This window comes from Hipposideros armiger, unplaced genomic scaffold (assembly GCF_001890085.2).
Source record: "Hipposideros armiger isolate ML-2016 unplaced genomic scaffold, ASM189008v1 scaffold_533, whole genome shotgun sequence".
In the NCBI taxonomy this organism is placed as follows: Eukaryota; Metazoa; Chordata; class Mammalia; order Chiroptera; family Hipposideridae; genus Hipposideros; species Hipposideros armiger.
Window position 1 is genome coordinate 1,142,253 of NW_017731883.1, and position 21,800 is coordinate 1,164,052.

Here is a 21,800-nt window from a genome sequence, read left to right on the forward strand (position 1 = left end):
AACAACGTGATGTCAGCAGCCAGCATGGAGAGAGAGCATAAGCCAAGAAGAAGAAAGGACAGGAGTAAGGATGGATAGTGGCCCTCTGTGTTTGTCTGCCATGAACTCCGTGTCAGCAGCAGAGAAGAGCCATAGAAGGAGATGTGATTATCTGCATATTTTATAAAGACCACTATGATGATAGTGGGGCATAGGCTGGGGGGTAGGGGAAGCATAAAGGTGGGGAGACTACTTTCATACCCTCATAATAACCCAAAGGATTATGATAAGTGTTTAATCCAGGATAGAAATTGTGGATATAAAGGAGAACAGAGATCATAAGTAAGTAGAAACAAGATGAGTCAATCATTTATTATATGACCCAGATTGGACCCAGGTCTCTGGTTTGGCCAAGTGGCTGGATGGATAATAGTGCCAGTCATCAAGACGAGGAGCACAAGATGAAAGGGAGTAGACTTTAAAGAGATGATGATGACTCCAGTTTAGAAGAAATTGAACTCAACCTGTGAGATTTTAGGTAGAACTATCCAGAAGTCAATTAAACATACAGGTCTGCAGCTCAGGTCACCAGCATGCACTGGGATTAGAGATTTGAGATGGTAACACAGGTCCTAGGGACAATATTCAGAGAGAAAAGAGAAGTAAAGCACAGCATTCTAGGGAGTAAGCCCCAACATTTGGGAATAGGCCCCTGTAGTAGAGTAGTTTGGATGAGGAGAGAGTAGGGTCACAGGCCCCAAGGGAGGAGACTTAGGACTGCCAGAGAGGTTGACTGTGCAATGTGCCACAGAGCTGAGTGAGCTGTGAGTGGAAAAGTATGTCAGAGATTGGGGGTTTAATATTCATTCATGACCTTTGCCAGACAGTTTCAAGGAAGAGGTGGGGGTTGAAGGCAGATGACAGTGAGTTGAAGAGGGAGTGGGAAGTAGAAATAGAGTGAAGACAGGTCACAAGGAGCTCAGTTGATTAAAGAAACCGAGAGAAATAGAGATGGGGCAGGATCAAGGGTAAGCTTTGATTAGAACGAACAATACTATCTCATGGATTCAAATCTCCATGACAGTCAATTAATAGTCTCTTTAAATATCATAGTTAATAAACCCTAACCCAAGGTAATCATTTGATAAATGAATAGTCTATATTTTACTAGCTTCCCCATGATTTTGGAGTGCTCTAAATGGTTGTGATAGCTCCACTGATTACCTACTCAGCAGCTGCTGTCTTCTTCTTCTTGCTAACAGAACCCAACTTTATGGTGTGGAAATTTTTCCAGCCTGTAAGTTGTGATTGTTCTAAGACAATTAATGCAATTCTGTTTCCCTTTGCCAGTAAATAGACTGTGGTGTGTCTATGACCCAGGCCTAGCCAGTGGGAAAATTTTTGAGGGCTTCTAGAAAAGATTTCCCTCTTGCTCCTGCCCCCCAAAAAGGAGAGAAAAGTGAGGATAAAGCCCCTTTTTTCACCCTTCTGTTTAGGACATAAACATAATTGTAAGGAAGTCCAACAGCATTCTGATTTTTCCAACTGTGATTCCTTTCACACATTCTTAGAAACTTCAAATTCAAAATTATTTCAAAAATCTGGTTTTTAGGTGTTCCTGCTTTGCAGGTATTTGAAGTAGACTTTTAATTAGCTTGTTAGACAGTCTAACAGTGACTCCCTGAAGTTAGCGTCAGACGCACAGGTGAAGGGCTCAACCCAACAAGATGATACCCCACTTCAGACACCAGTTACAAGTCACCACCCTCCTTACTTCTTCTGACTGACTGGCTAGAAAAAGGGAGTTCACACGACCCCCTTCTTGGGTTTGATAAATTTGCTACAATGGCTCACAGAACTCAGGAAAACAATTCACTTGCTATTACTGGTTTATTCTAAATGTTATAACTCTGGAACAGCCAAATGCAAGAGATGCCTAGGATAAGACATGATGTGGGGCATGGAGCTTCCCAGCACCTTGATGTGCTCACCAGCCCAAGAGCTCTCCAGTCTTGTGGTGTAGGGGTTCTTATGAAGGTTTCATTATGTAGGTGTTATTGACTATATCATTGACCGTTGGTGATTAACTTAATCTCGCACCCTCTTCCCCTCCCCAGAGGTCCAGGGGTGGGGCTGAAAGCTCCAAACCGCTAATCACATGCTTAGTCTTTGATGCCCTGGATCCTGAATCTTTCTGTTTGGGAGCCCTTCAGTCAAGAGTCATCTCAGTAGTATACCAAAGTCACCCTCATCATTCAGGACATCCCAAGGATTATATTGGGTCTTTGGAAAAGTCATGACATATGTTTGCAACAGATAGCAGTAGTTCGTTTTTGGAAGTTACTAGAGTCATTCGCATCTATGTTATTGCTATGTCATTTGACAGCTGATAGTTCTAGCTTCGTTCTAAAAAAAAAGTTGAGCAATTTGGTTGAGTTTTGGAGATTTTACAACAAGTTGAAGATGAAAGACCAAACTGTGCATTTTTGCCATATTTTACTGTTTTACTTTCATAAAGGGAAGAACGCACGTCAAGCTTGTGAAAAGTTGCATGAAGTTTACGGTGACAATGCACTACAAGAATGTCAGTGCCAATGATGGTTCGCAAAGTTCCTTGCTGGTGATTTTGATCTCAATGATGCTCCTCGGTCAGAGAGGCCCACCGAGGCTGATGACGACAAAATAAAGGCATTGATTGAGTCAAACCCACGTTACATGACACGAGAGATTGCAGAAACATTGAAAATCCATCATTCAAGCGTTCACAACCACCTGAAGAAGCTGGGATACGTAAGCAAGCTTCATATTTGGGTTCCTCATGAACTCCAAGAAGTTCATTTGATGGCGCATATAAACTTCTGCAATATGCTCATTAAACGTGAGGAAAATGATCCTTTTTTGAAGCGACTGATAACTGGTGATGAGAAGTGGATTGTTTACAACAATGTGGTGCACAAACCGTCTTGGTCCCGACATGATGATTCGCCTCAAATGACATCGAAAGCAGACATTCATCAGAGGAACGTTATGCTCTCAGTGTGGTGGGATTTTAAAGGTGTTATGTTTTTCGAGCTCCTACCAAGGAACTAAACAATCAATTCGAATGTGTACTGTCGGCAATTGGACAGTTTGAACAAATCCATCATCCAGAAACATCCAGAGTTTGATAATTGTAAAAGAGTTGTGTTCCATCATGACAACACAAGACCACACACAAGTTTGATCACCTGCCAAAAATTATTGGGGCTTGGATGAGATGTGTTGCCCTACCCACCATACTCGCCTGACCTTGCGCCATCAGACTTCCACTTGTTTCGCTCTTTTCAAAACTCCTTGTGTGGTATAATGTTCAATTTGGATGTGGCTGTAAATCAGCACCTTGTTCAGTTTTTCGCAAATAAAGACAGGTCTCTCTATGAATGAGGAATTATGAATCTCACTAAAAGATGGTAAAATGTTATTGAACAAAACGGGCAATATATCATTGATTGATCTTTGTTCTTTATATAAATAAATGACCTTTGAAAAACATAGACAAAATACTTCATGACTTTTCTGAAGACCCAATAGAAGCTCTTGTGCCAGGAACCAGGGACAAATACCAAATATACAAAGTCTGACAATTAAGTTCGCAAACTCATCCTAGAAAAAGTGCTACATACCTCTTTGCTGAATATCACTATGGTTACCTTCAAAGCACTCCCCTTGGGAAGCTATGCACCCATGCCAGTGCCTAGTCCACCCTTCAAAGCAATTTTAGAACTCTTTTTCTGGAATGGCCATCAGAGCTGTTGTCATATTGCCCTTGATGTCCTGAATGTCCTCAAAATGTCTTCCTTTCAGTATTTCCTTTATCTTCCGGTAAAGAAAGAAGTCATTGGGGGCCAGATCAGGTGAGTAGGGAGGGTGTTCCAATACAGTTATTTGTTTACTGGCTAAAAACTTCCTCCCAGACAATGCCGTGTGAGCTGGTGCATTGTCATGAGGTAAGAACCATGAATTATTGGCGGAAATGTCAGGTCATCTAACTTTTTCATGCAGCCTTTTCAGCACTTCCAAATGGTAAACTTGGTTAACTGTTTGTCCAGTTGGTACAAATTTACAATGAATAATCCCTCTGATATCAAAGAAAGGTTAGCAACATTGTTACAAGTTCGCAAACTTAATTGTCAGAAATCGTATATTTTATTTTAACATCACAACAATACTGTTGTTGAGAGTGGTGTCTGCCAGAAACACACTTACTCTTAGAAGACAGCCCATATAAGTAGGGTGTAGGACACAGACTCCTTAGCCAGGTTTATGGGGAGAAGAGGAATTTAGATACTGATCTTGTGTGACATTCCTCAGAGTTCACTCAAGTCTATAATTTAGAATCATACATAAAAATTCCTTTTTTGAGAAAGATTCAAAATTACTGAAATGAAACTTCTTTCTTTCCATAATGTGAGAGCAAAGTGCTCCAATCCCACCCACACTCTGGTTTCTTCCACCTTCCCTTACAATCATTGAGAAGTTTGTTCCTTTCCCCTCTCCCCTCATTCATGTTTTTCCTGGCATCATTAAGAATAGCATAATTTGGAGTGGGTTTTTTTCCTTTCTCTTTTGGTCTATGTGAATGGACTGTGGGTTTATTTCATCCCAGATGTTTTTCTTCAACCTGCATGTTGTAAGAAATCCAGAGTTATTTTTAAACATAATTTGGGAGCTTCCAAATAAAACAAGTATCCTAATTGCCTGTGGGTTCCTAAGTTACAAGTCCTTGCTTGGTGGTGGGGAGAACAGAAGACAGATGCCAACAAGGCCAGCTCTGAGGACAGTGAGGCCTTGGAGGCTGACGCTGTGGGTTGGCCTTTCTCCCTTTTTCTCTTCTCCACGTCTTAGGCATGTTATGGACTAAATGTTGGTGCCCATCCCCAATTCATGTGTTGAATCCCTAATCCCCCATGTGACTGTATTTGGAGATGGGGCCTCTAAGGAGGTTAATTAAGGCAAAATGAGGCCATAAGATTGAGGCCCTGGTCCTATAGACTCTCTCTCTCTCCACGGACACTCAGGGGAAAGGCCAGGCCAAAGTGGCCATCGGCAAGTGAAGAAGAGAGCTCTCACCAGAAACTGAACCCTGCCGGACCTTGATCTTGGGCTTCCAGCTTCCAGAACTGTGAGAAAATAAATTTCTGTTGTTTAAGCCAAGCAGTCTGTGAGATTTCATTATGGCAGCCTGAGCTGACAAATGCAGGCACCAACCCTATACCCTCTGGCTGCTCTCTGTGGCGCCCTACTTGAGTAACTCACTTCTGTCCCATGAAACACCACGTAGCTCTTCTGTTGAATTCTGTCAGCACCCTTTTCCCTCAGAAGCTATCTGATAGGCTAATTCATGCATTAACGGGGACTCCTAATGCCTTAAGCCATTGGTTCTCAACGCTGGCTGTATATTAGAATCATTTGAAGAATTTATTACAATACATGTTTCTAAGCCCACCGACCCCAGATCAGGGGGTAAAGCCCTGGAAATTGGATTTAAAAAGAATTAGTTTCTATTTTTTATTATGAAGGTAACACGTGCTCATAGTTTTTGTTGTTAATGTAAACATTACAGAGCCTCCCTCCTTGTTATTCCAATCCCATTCCTCAGAAGTAAGCACTGCTAACAGTTTTACGTGTCTGTTTTCAGAAGTTGCCTGTGTATATTTTGCCAAATTATCTGTGTTTGTTTCTTATGCAAACATCATCAAATTATCACAGTTGCTTTCTTCATTTCTAATAAATCTTGGGGAACTTTTCACATCATTACAAACTCGTGCCCTTGTTCTTCCTAAGGTTTGCTGTGCATGGCGCCCTGTGGGTGGGCTTGGGGAAGGCATGGTGGAGAGATGGCTCCTCCATGGAGGGGAGCTGGGCCAGGAGTGTCTAGGGTGTCTGCTCACTTCAAGAGCCTTGGATCTTCTGTTGCATTTCTTTTCTTTTTTCTTTTTTTTTTTTTAAGCTGAGCCATCCTGGTACCTACTTAGGCAGCTTAGCGGCAGCTGAGCTTGGGCCAGACATCAAACCGCTGTTGCTCAGAGCTCAAATGCTTGAGCGAGCTCTTAACCAACTGAGCCACTCGGCCGGCCATCTTCTGTTGCATTTCTTCAGCATCCTTTTTGCCTAGGAGCTTGTCTGAATGATTGCCTATAAGGTTACACAGCAGCACCACAGCACCAAGATAGCACCCAAGCACAGCACTCCCCGCAGGTAGAAAGCCTGTGAAAGCTGCAGGAAAGCATACACTTTGGAGATGAGCTTCAGATACACCCTGGCTCTCTGAAATGTTACGTTCATTTGTGTATGGGCTTCTGGACATGCTAGGGGACTGTGAGTGGTGAGGTTCACCTGGATTGTTCCTTAGTGGGAACAGAGGAAAAAGCGGGGACCTCTCAGGGGCACAATTTTGGGAATGAACCTGGGACTTCACATAGACAAGAAGACTGGAGTACATGTGTAATTTGATTGCTTAGATAAACAAATAATCTAGTTTCCCACTGTGTAAGAAGGGTTCCCTCTGAAGTTTTGTTCTATTTTCATCATCCTTTCCCATGCAGCAATGTGTCAATGTGGAGAGAAAATCTCCCTCTAGTCCTGGTTCTGTCACTACATTGGTATGGGATGTGAGACAAGTCTTTTAACCTAACTGGTCACCTGTTTCCTTATCTATGAAATGAAACAAGTATGTTAGGTGATTCTTAAGGTCTTTCCTGGCTTTAAAATTCTAGGGTCCATGACTATGACCATACACAAACCATATAGAAAATTTTTAAAAATCACAACTGAACTGAAATACTTGGAAAACAGGTAGAATCCCATTACTCAGCTGGATGCTTCCTATTTACACGGTTGTATCCTGACTTGAGTACCTCTTTTCCTTTCAAACCTTTCTTAAATGTGGAGATTTAGAGCATTGCATTGGACCTTGATGGTTTGAGCTTGCTTTCTTCCAGAATTACTACCACCCTACCACTTATTTCAAGAAATTATGATCCTATTTAATGCATTGTAATAATAATTATGTCTTATATGTATATAAACTTTAACAGTGTACCATGAATGGTATTTTAGAAAGCAAACGGGTTTTTCAGGAAGAGATACCTGGATTTGAATTCTGCCTGATAGCAGCTGGAGGTTTGGTTGCAAAGAGAAACTATTTCTGGTTAATGCAAGCTGAAGAGGAATTTATGTGCAGAGCAGTGGTTAGGTCATAGAATCACTGGGTAGCAGGAGGCCCTGGCTGGGGCAGGACCCAAAGGAGGCTGCCTTAGGAGGTGCCAACTTGTCACTGCACTTCAGGGCCACCACATATTATTCCTAAGTGACCTTGTACCTTCGCTTGTTTCCCTCAAGGGTCAAAGTACAGAGACTGGGAAGACGGAATATCTTCTCCTTCAGCTTAGCTTCCATCGTGGGTGGTGGAACCCTCCTCCCACGTGTCTGGACGTTCTTCCCAAATAGCAAGTGTGTCCGCAATGGAACACCCATGTGCAAAGGAAAAGAGCCTTGCTTCTTACCTTTTATCCTATACAATCAAGTCTAATTGGACCTAAATATAAGATTGAAAACTACGAAATTTCTAGAAGAAAGCATAGACTAAGTATATCTGGATGCCAAGGAGCCAAAATGACAAATGTTCACCACGTGGCTTTCCCAGCCACTACTATTAGCCAAGTGACCTTGGTAAATTGAGGAAGGAGACAATATCCTCCTCTGGGCAGCCGTGTGGATTCAGTGGAAATGTGTTTAAGACCTCAGCCCAGAGCGTGGCGCTGCTCCCCACCCTTCTGTGTAGTGATGTTCCCCTGAGCCTAACCTGATGCTCAGGCATTCCTTGATTCCTGGGCATATCTGATGTGTTCATGGCACTCCCAGCCTCCAGGTGCCATTCTGCTGGAAGTGGGGGGTGGGTGTCTGAGAGGGGACATTTGGACATCTCTTGGATTTGCAGCTTTGAAAGCCGTGAAATTCTGCTTCCCTGGGGGGTATGGATAGCTGTAAATAGGGCCTCCCTGGCACTTGAGAAGCTTATGTGGGGGTTCTCCTGAGACCTCCAGGAGCTCCCCAAAATATCTCTGGTGAATCTAATGTAGGGAGAGCTGGAGGCCCTGTGTCAGCCAGAGGGAGGCGTGAGCTGTGACATCTGTTAACATGGATTCGTCTGTCATCCTGGCTGCTGGGGCCTGAGAGAATGTGGGACACACATACACCCTCTTAGTGGGTTCCCATGCCATCCCTTTGAGGTTGGCAGAGCCAGGCCCAGTAGGCTCATTTTCTCCCTGGAGGAGGAAACCGAGGCTAATGAACTAAAGGACAGTTGCTGAGGCCACTAAGCTCGGGCCCGTGGGGCTTGTTTTCCTGATCCTGAGCCAGCATCCTTTCCACCATCCACAGTTTTTCCTGTGTTGGTACCTCCATTATTAGAGCACCTGGATATTCTTAGCTAACAATGGGTCACATAAATAAACGCACGGCAATTTCCCCACATTTCCGCACAGATCCACTGCAGATGGCAGTCCTTTCTCTGAACGCACTACATGAAAAGACATTTCCCAGAGTGAAACAGAACTTCAGCATTAATCACCATGGAGAGGCGGAAACTGGCTTTGCAGGGGATGAAATGTTCTTCAGGGAAGACGGGCAGCCCAGGCTCACCAGACCCCTAGTGATGGAAAGTCCGGGACGCCTGCTATGCCAGGGAACAGGTGTTTGCACTCAGTACCCTGGGGAAAGCACCATCTGCTGCATCTCCTGCAGGAACTGGACTGAAGCTGTGAGGGATTCATTAATAGGCCAGGCTCCTGTCCTGGTCCTTAAGCTCCAGCCCAGGTCGGGGAGGGGGATACTGTCTGTAAGTTCAGTCTGGAATTCTCCATGCCTTTATAGAGCAAAGGAGGAGCATCCAACATGGACCCTGGAAGAACTAGGTCAGAGGCCAATAGAGGCTGCTTCGTATGTCAGGCTGGAAGGTTGCAGTAGAATTGGGGTACAGGGGCATGGTTTCAAGAGCCAGCCCAGATGAGAATTAACGTGAACAGCCTCTCTCCTAGGACACTTTGTACCCAGAAGCAATGACTGTTGAAGTAATTAATAGCTCAGCAACCAAGGATAGTCTTTTGGGGTTAGGCGTGGCTCCTAAAAGGGGCTGCGATAGGCAGGGTGGAGCAATAAGGTTTATGTGGCTGAACCCCCTTTGGGGCCCATCAAACCCCAGTGTCAAGGCTTCTCTGCTTCCAAGCCCAAGCAACCTCCCCTCCACCATTTTTCTCTCTGCTACAGGGGAAATCAGGCCTCCCACGAAGGGCACAAAACTCTGAGGACGCGAGTATCTTAGCAGGCCTTCTTTTGTCAGCCAAAAATGGACAAGTAGACATTTGTCTTAATGCTAAGAAATTTTAACACACAAACAGTCTAGAAAGCATGTTTTAAATGAAGAGAGAGGGGAGGAAGGAAGGAATTAAGGAAGGAAGGAAGGAAGGAAGGAAGGAAGGAAGGAAGGAAGGAAGGAAGGAAAATTTGCTCAATTACACAGAAAATTAATAAGTTGATCTTAATTGATTTGTTTAGATGTCAACCTTTAGAAGGCAATCTGTATATGTAGAAACAGTATGTACATTTGGTAACTTTGAACACATGTTTACCACTCATGGAAGTTGACAACTGTTTTGGCACAATGATATGCACTCAGTTTGAGGTCCAGGCAGCTTTGTCTATCTGGTGTGTGACCTTGGTCACTTGGTATCTTGCTGGGGTGTGTGTGTGTGACAGTTCCAGCACCCCCCCTCCCCCATCTTGTCTGCTTGCCTCTCAGGCACCAATCTCTTGGATTCCTAGTTCGTACTGGGGCTCTGATGGCTTTGTTAGCCCTTGGGAAGTCCTCTTGGCTGACTGGGCCCAGTTTCCTTTAGCTCTCAACTCTCTTTGGCTTCTTAATTTCAACATCACTTCATCCCTTGGGATCCTGTCGACTGGGCCCACCCCTGAAGACAGATTCTCTGCAGCTGACCTCAGCTTCCTTCCTTCCCTCCTTCCATGTAAAATGATATGGTTGGACTGGACCAGCTCCAAATCCCTTCCTGCTCTAACTACCCCATGAGTCTAACGAAGGTGCCATTGAGATGTTTGGGCAGGGGCTCTCCCTGAAACCACGGAGACAGGAGCGTGGTGACTCCACATGCTGTGTCTACACCGCTTCTCTCCTGTAAGAAGTGGTGGGATGCTTTCTGGGTAAAGTTAGAAAGCCAAAGGAGCCAGACAGGGAGCCATGGAAAATAAAGACAGGACAGAAGGCAAGTATTTAAGGACCAACTTGCCATCAGAGGGCATGCCCAGCAGACTTAGGGCTGTTTGCACAGTGGATTTGTCATCCTGTTCTCTCAGGCTTACAAGCAACTCATTGTTCTCAGAAGACAGCAGCTGCTTCTGGAGAGCTTTCAGCATTTGGGTGTGACAACCTAGGGAAGCTAGTTTTTAGCATTAGGCACAGGCCTTCCTCTCACAAAGAAGCGGGAAATCATTCTGGGCAGGGTATCAGTTTTCCGTTGCTGCTGAAACAAATCACTATAAATTTAGCAGCTTCAAACAACACAATTTGTTATCATTGTTCTGTAGGTCAGCAGTCCAACATGGGTCTCCAAATGGCCACAGGGTGATGTTTCTTTCTGGAGACTGTAGGGGAGGATCTATTTTCTTGTTCATGAAGTTGGCAGAACTCAGCTCCAGGAGGGTGTAGGACTGGTCTGCATTTCCTTGCTGGCAGTTGGCTGGAGCTGCCCTTAGCCACTGCAGGCCTCCCTCTGGTTCCTGTGCACAGCCCCCTACATCTCAGAACCAGCACAGGACTCCTAACAGAGACCATCTTTCTGACTTTTTTTCCATTGTCACATCTCTCCCTCTGGCCACAGCTGGGAAAGTTTCTCCACTTTTTTTTTTTAATTGGAGAACAGTGTGTTTTTCCAGGACCCATCAGCTCCAAGTCAAGTAGTTGTTTCAATCTAGTTGTGGAGAGCGTGGGGATCCAACCAGCAACCTTGGTGTTATGGTTCTTCACTTTTAGGGTTCATGTAATTAGGTTGGGCCCACCTGGAAAACCCAGGATAATCTCTCCATCTCAAAGTCCTTAGTCACATCTGTAAAGTTCTTTTTTGCCATGTGAGGTAACATGCATAAATTCTGGGGATTAGGGTGTGGATATCTTTTTGGAGCCAATATTCTGCCTCCCACTGTCAAGGTTAGGCTACAGGGCTTGCTGACCCTCCGTTAGATGTTACAATGGGACAGTAAACCTTCATCAGGTGACTCAGACCTCCTGAGAGACAGAGTTATGTGAACTGCAGAAAGCCAGTGCCAGCTGGGCTGTGCAAAGTGAGACTTGAATGCCTCTCTCCCAGGGACTTTATGGCCAAACCATCGGATTCACTGAGTAATTAATGCTCACATGGCTTTGTGAAATGCAATTATGTAGGCTAGCTCATAAAGCGTTTCTTTTCTTTCTTTCTTTCTTTCTTTCTTTTTTTTTTTATAAGACCTGACACAAATGGGACCCACTCAGCCTGCTTTTCCTGTTCTAGCTTTGCTGGGCATAGTCAGGGCTCTTCTGGAACTTCACCTACTGCCAACTCCCCATCCCCCTCCCACCAGTGTGGTTTGGTCCCTTTTAGCCTCTGACCTATAAGCTGAACCCACAAAATAAGTGTTGACTCAAACTGAAGTCCTGCTCTGCATCCACACTTGCTGCTCCCTGCATGCAAGGCCCACCCCTTCCACTTCCCCCAAGGGCCTGGCAATACCTCCTCCATGTCCGTCTAGCCCCCCTGCTCAAAGTGCACGTGAGGACATCATCTGAGAACTGTGGGAAATGCAGAATCTCAGGCCCTATCCCAGATCTACTGAAGCCGAATCTGCTTTTTAATTCCATGCCAAGGGATCATAAGCACTTTAAAGCTTGAGCAGCACTGGGTGAGGGCCTGCTGGAGGGCTCCTCCTCCATGAAGCCCTTCCTGATTGCCCTAGATCCAACTAAATAAGCTTGTCCCATAGCTCCCATTGTGCCCCATTTGGACTTTTTCATACGAAGGGAGTATAACTAGATGTTTAAAGGGACGTTTCCTGTTATTTAGAAGTTTCAGCAGAGGCCTCAAAGACAGAGAACAAAATAGTCGGTGCCAAAAAGGCCCGCATCCACACCAGGTGCTAAGAGACCCCATGCTGGAAAAACTCAGGGAATGTGAAACTTCCTCTGTCAGCATTAGCTCTTCCCCACTTCCAGCCTATGAAAGATAGGTCGGGAGATTTTCTATGGACACCATTGACTGAAGGCCTGTGTTCCCAGCAGCCCCAGCGCCCTTCTGTGGGGGAGGGGAGGCAGGTGCTTCCCTCACAGCTTAAGGTAAGTAAAAAGAGCTTCGAGAGGGAGCTTTCCTTGTACCTTTAAATGTTTGGGGAAACACAAAGGCTGGTCCGAGAGGACAGAGCTGCACTGGGCCACTGCTGCCCTGCCTCAGAGAGCAGTGAGGCAAAGGTGCATGGTTCCCGTAGACCAGATGTGGGTTACAAGGTGAGGAGACTGCCTGGAGCCTCCTTGAAAGGGACCCCACCCAGGAGGGCTGATCTGGGATTGGGAGGAGGCAGGCAGAGAGACCCAGCAGAGAGATGGACCACTGGCAAACCGGAGGCTGAAGGGCTGCTGCAATCCCCCCACCCCACGCCCCCAACATACACATACCCCCACCGCAGACTGAAAACTGTAGTTGGGATAGATAAGGTTGCCAGATTTAACAAATAAAAATACAAATGGCCATTTAAATTTGAATTTCAGATAAGCAATTGTTGAGTTTTTAATATGTCACATGCAATATTTGCGATATACTTAAACATTATTTATTGTTTATCTGAGCTTCACATTTAGCTGGGCATTCTGTATTTTAGCTGGCAACCTGAAGCTGGAAGCTTGGCAGCAGGAACTCTTGTGGCTTCTCCAAGAAATCCACAGAAGGGCCCCAAATAAAGGCTAGCTATTGAACCCCAAAGTCAGGTCACTCTTGAAACAGTCAAAGAACGCCCTTTCTGCTCCTTTCTCTGTGTTCCTTTCCCTTTCCTTCCTTCCCCCATCTGTCTTCAACAGCTCTGGCTAGTGGGTGGGAGATAGGAGAGGGGGAGTGCCTGGAGGAGATGACCACACCTACACCTTCCACCACTGCAGCCTTCCGAGCTGGAGGAGGGAAACATTACAAAGGAAACTGTGCCGTCTGATTATTACCTGGACCAATCTACTGAACAACAACTGTTCTTGTGACTTAGGGGGACCAATATGTGATATCTGACTAAGATGGCATGCAGGGATGGGGAAAGAGGCAAACCCTGGAGCCAGGTTGGAAAGATAGTTTTGGTCTTGTTTTCATATCCATCTCTCTCACTAGTGTCCTGTTGTTCATTTCTGTCCCCAATGCCTGGTGTTATATAGTAGATGCTCAGTAAATGTTTAAATGTTGAATAATGAAAGCTTCAGTGTATCTACCCATTTTTTTTCACCTACAGAACCTTTGAAGAGAGAGTTTTCTGGCATGTATAACCCCTCCCAAAGGTACTTTGGCTGTAGTAAGATTTTTGTTACAAAACATGTCAGGTATGATGATGGACCTAAGCTAAACTGGATTTGGAATCTTCTCTAGAACATTTAAATTACAAATTTTAAAAAGCTAACAAATACCACACACGACATAATTCCAGAAAAATCATAACATTTAGGTGGTTAACTATTAAACACATTGCTATAATACATTTATTTTAAGAAAACATTTTTTTGGCTATATTTTTTCCCCACATTGTTTACTCAATTTCCTTGTGGTAATGGGCTATTGTGAGTCTGTTGTCCTTGTTGATGTCCGCATTTTGTAGTCAAAATCATCAAGACTGCAAATCTTTTTCAATATATGCATGTGATTCACTCTTGTTCATTAAATTGGGATGGTCAAACAACCGATTTATGCTCAAACTGTATTTCTTCCTCTTAATGAAATACTGCTTTTGGCATGACCTGATTCTTATAATCTTTCTCCCTTAACATTTTCATTATTTGTATTTTCTTAGTTGTGATTCTTTTATGTGATTCTTTTCCTTAACTTCATGCTTTAGTCCATCAGACGTTTTAGCTTCTGTGGAGATAGAATAAGAGAGTACTTGACATTTTGAAGCTTCTTCTAGTCTTTTTTCTTTCAGGTTTTGTCTTGGGCTTCAACTGAAATGTTTCTCTTAAGCCATTTGAATTTCATATAATCAATTATTCTGAAAAAATATACAAAATTAATCAGAAATAAAAGCATACTCAAGAGCAATTCAAATGCACTTAAAAATTGCTGAAATGTTGTGTTGAGTTCCACATTGTATACGCAAATTACTCTTCTGCCACACAGAGTGATCTATGTGTAAGGGTTTGGCTACTGTGAAATACATTTTCTTCTTTTCCTTCCTTTCTGTATCTGTGGTAATTTGGTGCACAGTTTCATCTGGAACCATCCGGCTTCATCATAACAGGAGGATCAGAGATCTGGAGGATGACCTGCCCTGCTGGGACAATAAACTATGAAAGGTGTCACATGAGCAGTGGAATGGCCTTTCTTTGCAGAGAAAAGTGGACAAGCTATATAAAGTAGACAAGCACTGACTCCAAGTCTGATGTGAATTGGTCTAACTTTGTTGGAAAGCAGTATTATTGAAAGCCTTAAAAATACTTATATTCTCCTCAAACACACATACATTCCTAAACTTTGATCTACTAATTGGACTTTTGGGAATTAATCTTAAGGAAATACTCATAAAAATAAAAAAAGTGTTATGCACAAAGATGTTAACAATATATGCCCAACAAAAAACTATTTGAAATGACCTGCTGCAACAATAAATGATTCATTATCTAAATCATAAAATATAAACTTGATGGGTATTATTGCTATTTAAATTTTTTTTTAAAGATTTTATTGGGGAATTAGGGAAGGGAACAGTGTTGGGGAACTGGGGAAGGGGAACACTGTATTTTTCCAGAACCCATCAGCTCCAAGTCAAGACATTGTCCTTCATTCTTAGTTGTGGAGGGCACAGCTCAGCTCCAAGTCCAGTTGCCATTTTCAATTTAGTTGTGGGGGGTGCAGCCCACCATCCCATGCGGGAGTCGAACTGGCAACTTTGTTGTTAAGAGCACATGCTCTAACCAACTGAGCCACCCGGCTGGCCCAACTATTGAAATTTATAGAAGCTTTGTTATACGGTGCAAAATAGTTCTTACATAATGTTAAGCAAAAAAAAAAAAAAGCAAGATACAAAATTATATATGCATTTTTATTTTGGCAAGATTATAATAATCCCTATCCTCAGAAAAATCCTGGGATATACTGTAATACTCTATAAATGCGTATGTTATACATATAATGAACATTCTCCCATGTCAATAAATATGGATCCATGATATCATTTTTAATAATTGCATGGTATTCCATTGTATATATGAACAAAAATTTAATCAACTTCCCATTTTAAGATATTGAGATTGTTTCCAATCTTTGCCTGTGTTTTTTTTTTTAAGATTTTATTGGGGAATTGGGGGAGGGGAACAGCATTGGTGAATGGGGGAAGGGGAACAGACAAGTTGCTGTCCTTTTGTTCTTCAGTCTCGTTGTGGAGGACATCGCTTCACTGGCCCATGTTGGGATTATCATTGCGCTCTTCCCGGGTGAGGCAATCGGTCACCGGCTGCTGGACGGCTGCTCACGGCAGCTCATGCCAGCTCATGCCAGCTGCCGGCCACTCACACTGGCTGCCATCCACTCTCGGTAGCTCATGGCAGTGCACTGCAGCCTATGCCATCAGCGACTCATGGAAGCCCAGCTCCAGGTCAAACTGTTGTTCACCATCTTAGCTGTAGAGGGCAGTGTCACTGGCCCTCATGTGGGATCAGAACACTGGGGCCCTCTGGCGTCCCAAGCCAGCTCTTAACCAATGTGCCACATGGCCGGCCCATCTTTGCCTGTTTTAAATATATTGCAATGATCAACCTTGCACATTAATCTTTAGCCAGTTTTCTAATTATTTCCTCAGGATAAATTCCTAGAAGTGGAATTGCTGGGTCAAAGGCATTTTTAGGACTTTTGAAACTTATTGCTAAATGACCTCCCTGGGAGACTATAAATTTGCACTCCCACCAGCAGTGTATGAGTGTATGCTCTTTCCCTCATGTCTTTGCAACACCGACTCATTCATTTACTTTAAAATTGAGAAAATAACTTAAAGAGAATATGCCTGCAACAGATTAGAAACTTATTAAAGTTTTTATTATGCAATCCCAACTTGCTATAATGTTAACAGTGGCTAACATTTATTGTGCAATTACCAAGCCCAGACACTTTTGTAATCCTCTGGATAATTCTATGAGGTAGGCACCATCATCAGCCCACTTCACATGTGTGGAAAGTGAGGAACAGAGATGCTAACTAACCTGCTCAAGGTAACACATCACAAGGTAATGAAAGGATGAGCTACGATTTGAACCCAGGCCACAGTTTACACCAAGCTGCACAGTTTCTCTCTTGAAGATCCCTGCTGAGATGTTCGTAAGCACCCAGTGAAATCATTCAGTTCAGGACTCCCTGGAAATCCCTCTAGGTCATATCTCAGGATAGGTTTCAGTTTAGGCAGAGGTCTCAAAGAGAACCATTTAGAAAATACCAAACATCTGCCTCAGAGAGCGAGTTAGACCCTCTCTGCAGGACCTGCTAAGAGAGGAGAAAGCTGGCCTGCCAGTTCTAGCCCCCTGGTCACACCAGGCTGAAGAGTCAGGAGAAAAGGGTTGTTTTGGAGGGAGCTGGGTTGTATGATGTGCCCACTCCCTGGGTAAGGTGACTAATTCCTCCTGGTTTGCTTGAAACTGTCCCAGTTTTAGCACTGAAAGCTCTGTATCTGGGGAAATCTCGTAGTCTTGGGCAAACTGGGACAGTCGGGCACCATATCCCTGGGGGAAGGTTCTGGCACTTCCCTGTCACCTCAAGACAAGTAAGTGTGAGGGGGAAGAGGGTCCACTCTGGAGCTATAGGCCTGGGACACAGCTACCTCTTGTGCATCAGACACTCAGAGGACCCTGTGCCAGGTCACGCTGTGGTGCCTCCTCCCCCATCCTCTCTCCCAGTGGGTCTGCCCTCCGATGATCCAAAACCCTGTTGGTGAGTATGGGGACTGGGGGCTGCGCTGGGAGAGAAAAGAGGCCAATGACAGGGACCCCCACCCCACCCCATCCCTCCTTCTAAGCCTCAGCTTGTGGGAGGAGGGAGCAGAAACTAAAAAAATCTAACACAATTTAGAGGTTATTATTACACTGGCTGGGACATTGTAGGCATTGAAATAAGACATGAAAGAGCCCAGAAGCACGATGGGAAGGTCGGGAGATGGTCCCAGGGGATGGGGAAAGATGATTGCAGAGGGCAATCTGCTTTATGATTGCACGCTGCTGGGTCCGGCCCTTTCAATAACAGGGTTACATGGACTAGCCACTGTGGACCCCACCCAGTGCCCTGCTCTTCTCAGGCAGGGGTGGGTGCAACTGCAGCTGCTGCCAGTTCTGCTGCCTTAGGGGTAGGGGTGGGGGCTAAGAACCCAGGGTCTCCTCACTGCCTACTGTCCATAAGGCTGTGGCAGGAGCCTTCCCCGACCCCAGAGTCCACATCCCCAAATGGAGCACCTCAGCCCTCCAAACTGCCAGAGCTCATCCTTGCCCTCGCCCAAGCAGCTACAGGAATAAATGATAGCTTGTTATATATGCAAGATACTCTAATAACTTTTTTAATTATTATTTTTTACTGTGAAAGACACATTTTTTAGAATTAGTTTCAGCTGTACAATGCAGTGCAATAGTTATACTTTTTACCCCTCGAAGTGACAACGCCCCTCCCCCAATCCACCGCCCCACTCCCCCCCAATATCATACATATCTATTACAATTTCCTTGACTCCATTCCCCCACTATACTCCACGTCCCATGACTATATATATATATTCACTTATAGTTGACATTCTAATAACTTTTCAGGCATTGTTTTCCCTTGTGCCTATAATTTACCTGGGAGGTATAATCATCTCATTTTTCAGAGGCTCAGGGAGGTTAAGGAACTAGCTCGGCTATTAACTAGCAGAGGTGACTCGAAACCAGCTCCATCTCCATCTACAGTCCATGCCCCGTTCATGGTTCTGTTGGGCCTCCTTGCTCTTACCTGGAATGGACAGCTTCCTGCTGGCACCGCGGTGGTCTAGCTGTGTTTCCACGATTCCCACTTGAAACTTGGAATGTGCTTTTGCTTGGAAACAATATGATAAAGGGCTGCTTCGTCTCCACTATGGTTACTTATTAGTTAAGTTGCCCTTTGTGACCTGGCCTGGGGTTCTAACCACACTCGATCATATGATTTCCCTGGACAAAAAAAACACATCCTGAGTTCTAAATAGCAAATTCCAAACACAGTGTTAGAACACAGCTTATTTGTGAGTTAGGGAATGTCTGCCTGTAAGCTATTTTATTTTGTATGACAAGAAAAATAAGCTGGGCTCTTGGATTTTACTATTTGGGTTGTTGGTTCAAAATAACATAGAAGCCTTGGAGCTGCCCCACAGGCGTTCTTCTTCTAGGGCATCATTAATTTGAATCTTTAAATCTCTTTCAAGAGTTCATGAATATGGTTTGAAGAAAACGTCTAGTGTATTGAGTAAAGACTAGGTTAGGAATCAGGTGATGTGGTTCAGTCCTGCCCTTGCCCTTAACTAGCTGTGTGACCTTGGGTGAATCACTTTACCTCTCTAGGCATGTGCCTCTCCATCTGTAAAATAAGGGTTTATATTAGAGGATCCCCAAGTTCCCTCCCTGCTCTCAGGTTCTATGAAACACAAACAGCCTCAGGTGCAGAATTACAAATGAGGGAGGGGTCTGCTCCAAAATCTTGTTTCTTTCTTTTACTTCCCTTTGTAATTAAAAAAAAATCTCTGAATAGTAGTGTTCTCCTTAAGCCATGGCAGAAGAGCAAATGGGAAAGCCAGGTTCTTTTGTGTTAAATGGAGCATTTAATGATGGATAAGCAAAAAGATACGTGATGGGCCTTTTTCTCAGTTGGATGTTTGGCTAATAGATCAGTAGATCTTGGCATCTGAGTGACACCTGCATTGAAAAAGGCGGAACTTGGCTCTCCTGCCCTTCCAGCTGTGAGAGCTTGAAAGGGAAGCTATAGGGGAATGTCTTTCATTTCCCCCTGGAAGCTGGGAGAACGTTCAGTTTAGCATTGCCAACTGTGCAATGTGGGCTTGTGTCTAAATGAAGCCTTTTTCCTTGGACGTCTTTCAGGCCTCAGTATTCCCTTTGGCATCCCCACCCCCTTGGAACAAAGCCTAATGTAAAGTCTGGGTGCTACTCAGACCAGCCTGGGAAAGAATTCACTTAATAATGGCAGAAAGGCCTTGATATGTCTTCAGTGCCTTTTTTTTTTTTAAAGCTAGAATTTTATTTGTTTACGTGTTTGTTTTTACCTTATCTCTTTCAACTAAAATGGCTTGCAGCAAGCACACTTACAACAAAATGCTCCTGGGAAAACAAAAACAGAGGTAGAAATTAAGGCTCAGGAACACAGAAATAGAAAATCAAGATCAGGTAACAGAAGAATACAGATGTGTGCACTACGAAGGCCAAAGAGTTGTTAGAGCTGAAATTCAAATTTAGCTAGCAAAAATGTTACTAGTGTCAAAGCAAGAATGGGCTACACAGATAGTTGCACACTTCTTCAAGTTAGGGAAAGGGAAAGGGCTCCTGTTACTCAGAGGAATGTCCTCTTGTCCATTCATGTAATAAACACCTATTAAAGGCCCACATGTGCCAGTCACTCTTTGAGGTAATCAGAGAGGAAGGGCTGTACTCAGCCCTCAGGAGTTCAGCATCTAAGAGGGGGCTGGATGAGGAATACTTGTGTGCCCACTACGTGTCAGGTACTATGCATTTATTATGTACCTACTATGTGTCACACTGCATTTTTGCTCAGTAGTCATTATTACAAATGCTCGTTCAGGTAGACATTATTAGCTCCTTTTCACAGATAAGAAAACAGACCCTCAGAGTCTGTTCCCACAGGTGGTAAATGCTGAAGTTGGGATTCAAATCAAAGACCATTCTCTTTTTCATATGGCAGTATGCTGTCGGTGGTCTCCCTAACATCCATTATTTATCCCCTCCACTTCTCTTTCCTAAGAGAACCTCAACTATATTTAGTTATTTACCACTCCACAAAAAAAAAGCTTACGTGGGCCAAAGGATGATGACAACTTTTGGGGGACAGATAGGAAGATTGATTAATCTAAACTAATCACAGTCATCCTTTATGCTTGCCAGTGATTGATTTAAGAGCCTGGGCTTACACCAGCCAATACATGACACTCTCCCGGTGACCACCTTAGGTCTAGGATGATATAAGTGGGCACGATAAGACTGAAGGAAGGATCATCGATTCCATGTTTTGGGGGCGGGGGAGTACATTTGTCTTTTTTGCTTGCTGGAAACAAACTAGTAGGTGCACTGCTGTTGGCAGTCTTTGTGTGATTCTAGGGAAAGCTGATTATTCTGATACCAAGTGTTGTGACATCAACTGGTACTGCAATCCAATTCCCCAGACACAATGCAAATCCCACCTGCAGTTAGTGCAGACTCTACAAACTAAAGACCATGGTCCCCAACAAGACTGCCCGCTTCAGACGTCAGCTGCAAGTGAGGTCTCAACCACATGTACTTCTGACCAACTGGCCACAAATCTCTGGTGTTCCCACAACACCCCCCGCCCCAGGTTCAACAATTTGTTAGAATTACTCATAGAACTCAGCAAAGCATTATACTATGATTACAATTCTATTACAAAGGCTATAAATCAGGATCATAGGACAAGGTCTGGGAAGGTCCTTAACAGGGAGTATCTGTGTCCTCTCCCCAGGGCACATCACCCTCCCAGCATTTCAGGAAGCTCTGCTGAATTTGAACTTTAGTATCAAGGGTTTTTATTAGGATTTCATTACGTAGGTGTGATTGATTAAACACTGACTACATGATTGAACTCAATCTCTAGCTCCCCTCCCCTCCATGGAGGCAGGGGTGGCTCAAAACAGCAACCCTCTAATCACAAGGTTGGTCTTTCTGGAGACCAGCACTATCCTGAGGCATCTCATTAGCATCAACTCAGGTTGAATTCAAGGGGCCCATGAAAAACAAAGACACTCCTTATCACTCAGGAGAGAGTTTTGAAAGCTCTGTGCCAAGAACCTAGGTCAGAGGCCAGGTACAATCTTTATTCTACAAACCTTCAGACAAACCTCTTGGAGGAAAGTACCTCTTGTCTGACCTTCAGACAAACCTCACAGAAGAAAGTACTGGTAGGAGAACAGGAGAGAAACAAAGCTGGAGGCCTGTAAACCACTCCTGGAGCTCACTCTACTTTTGACGCTCTGATATATGGGATAGTGCCTATCCTCACTGGTTAAGCCAGTTTCAGTGTTTTTGTCACTTGCAGCTAATTAATCTTATAGTTGTTACTGTGCTTTGAGCTGCAGGAAACAAAAAACCCAACTAAAAGTAACTTAAGTAACCATAACTTTTTTTTTTTTTAGCTGAGCCATCCTGCCACACATCAGCAGCAGCTCAGCTCAGGCCGGACATTAAACCGCTGTTGCTCAAAGCTCGTACTCTTGAGTGAGCTCTTAACCAACTGAGCCACTTCGCTGGCCCCAAACAACGA

General features: G+C 44.1%; 2 long non-coding RNA genes across 2 annotated transcripts in view; one reads left to right on the forward strand and one right to left on the reverse strand.

The window, feature by feature from the left end:
* The window catches only part of LOC109396685 (uncharacterized), a 33,431-nt gene extending 18,846 nt beyond the window's left edge, over positions 1–14,585 (forward strand). The window contains exon 3 of the long non-coding RNA XR_002126890.1: positions 14,505–14,585. This is a non-coding gene — a long non-coding RNA (uncharacterized LOC109396685). The remainder of the gene's footprint in view (positions 1–14,504) is intronic.
* LOC109396684 (uncharacterized) lies at positions 13,764–18,392 on the reverse strand. The gene is made up of 2 exons (XR_002126889.1): positions 18,258–18,392; positions 13,764–14,289 (listed from the first exon to the last, which is right to left on the reverse strand). It is a non-coding gene; the product is annotated as an uncharacterized LOC109396684 (long non-coding RNA).
* Positions 18,393–21,800: the final 3,408 nt, after the last annotated feature.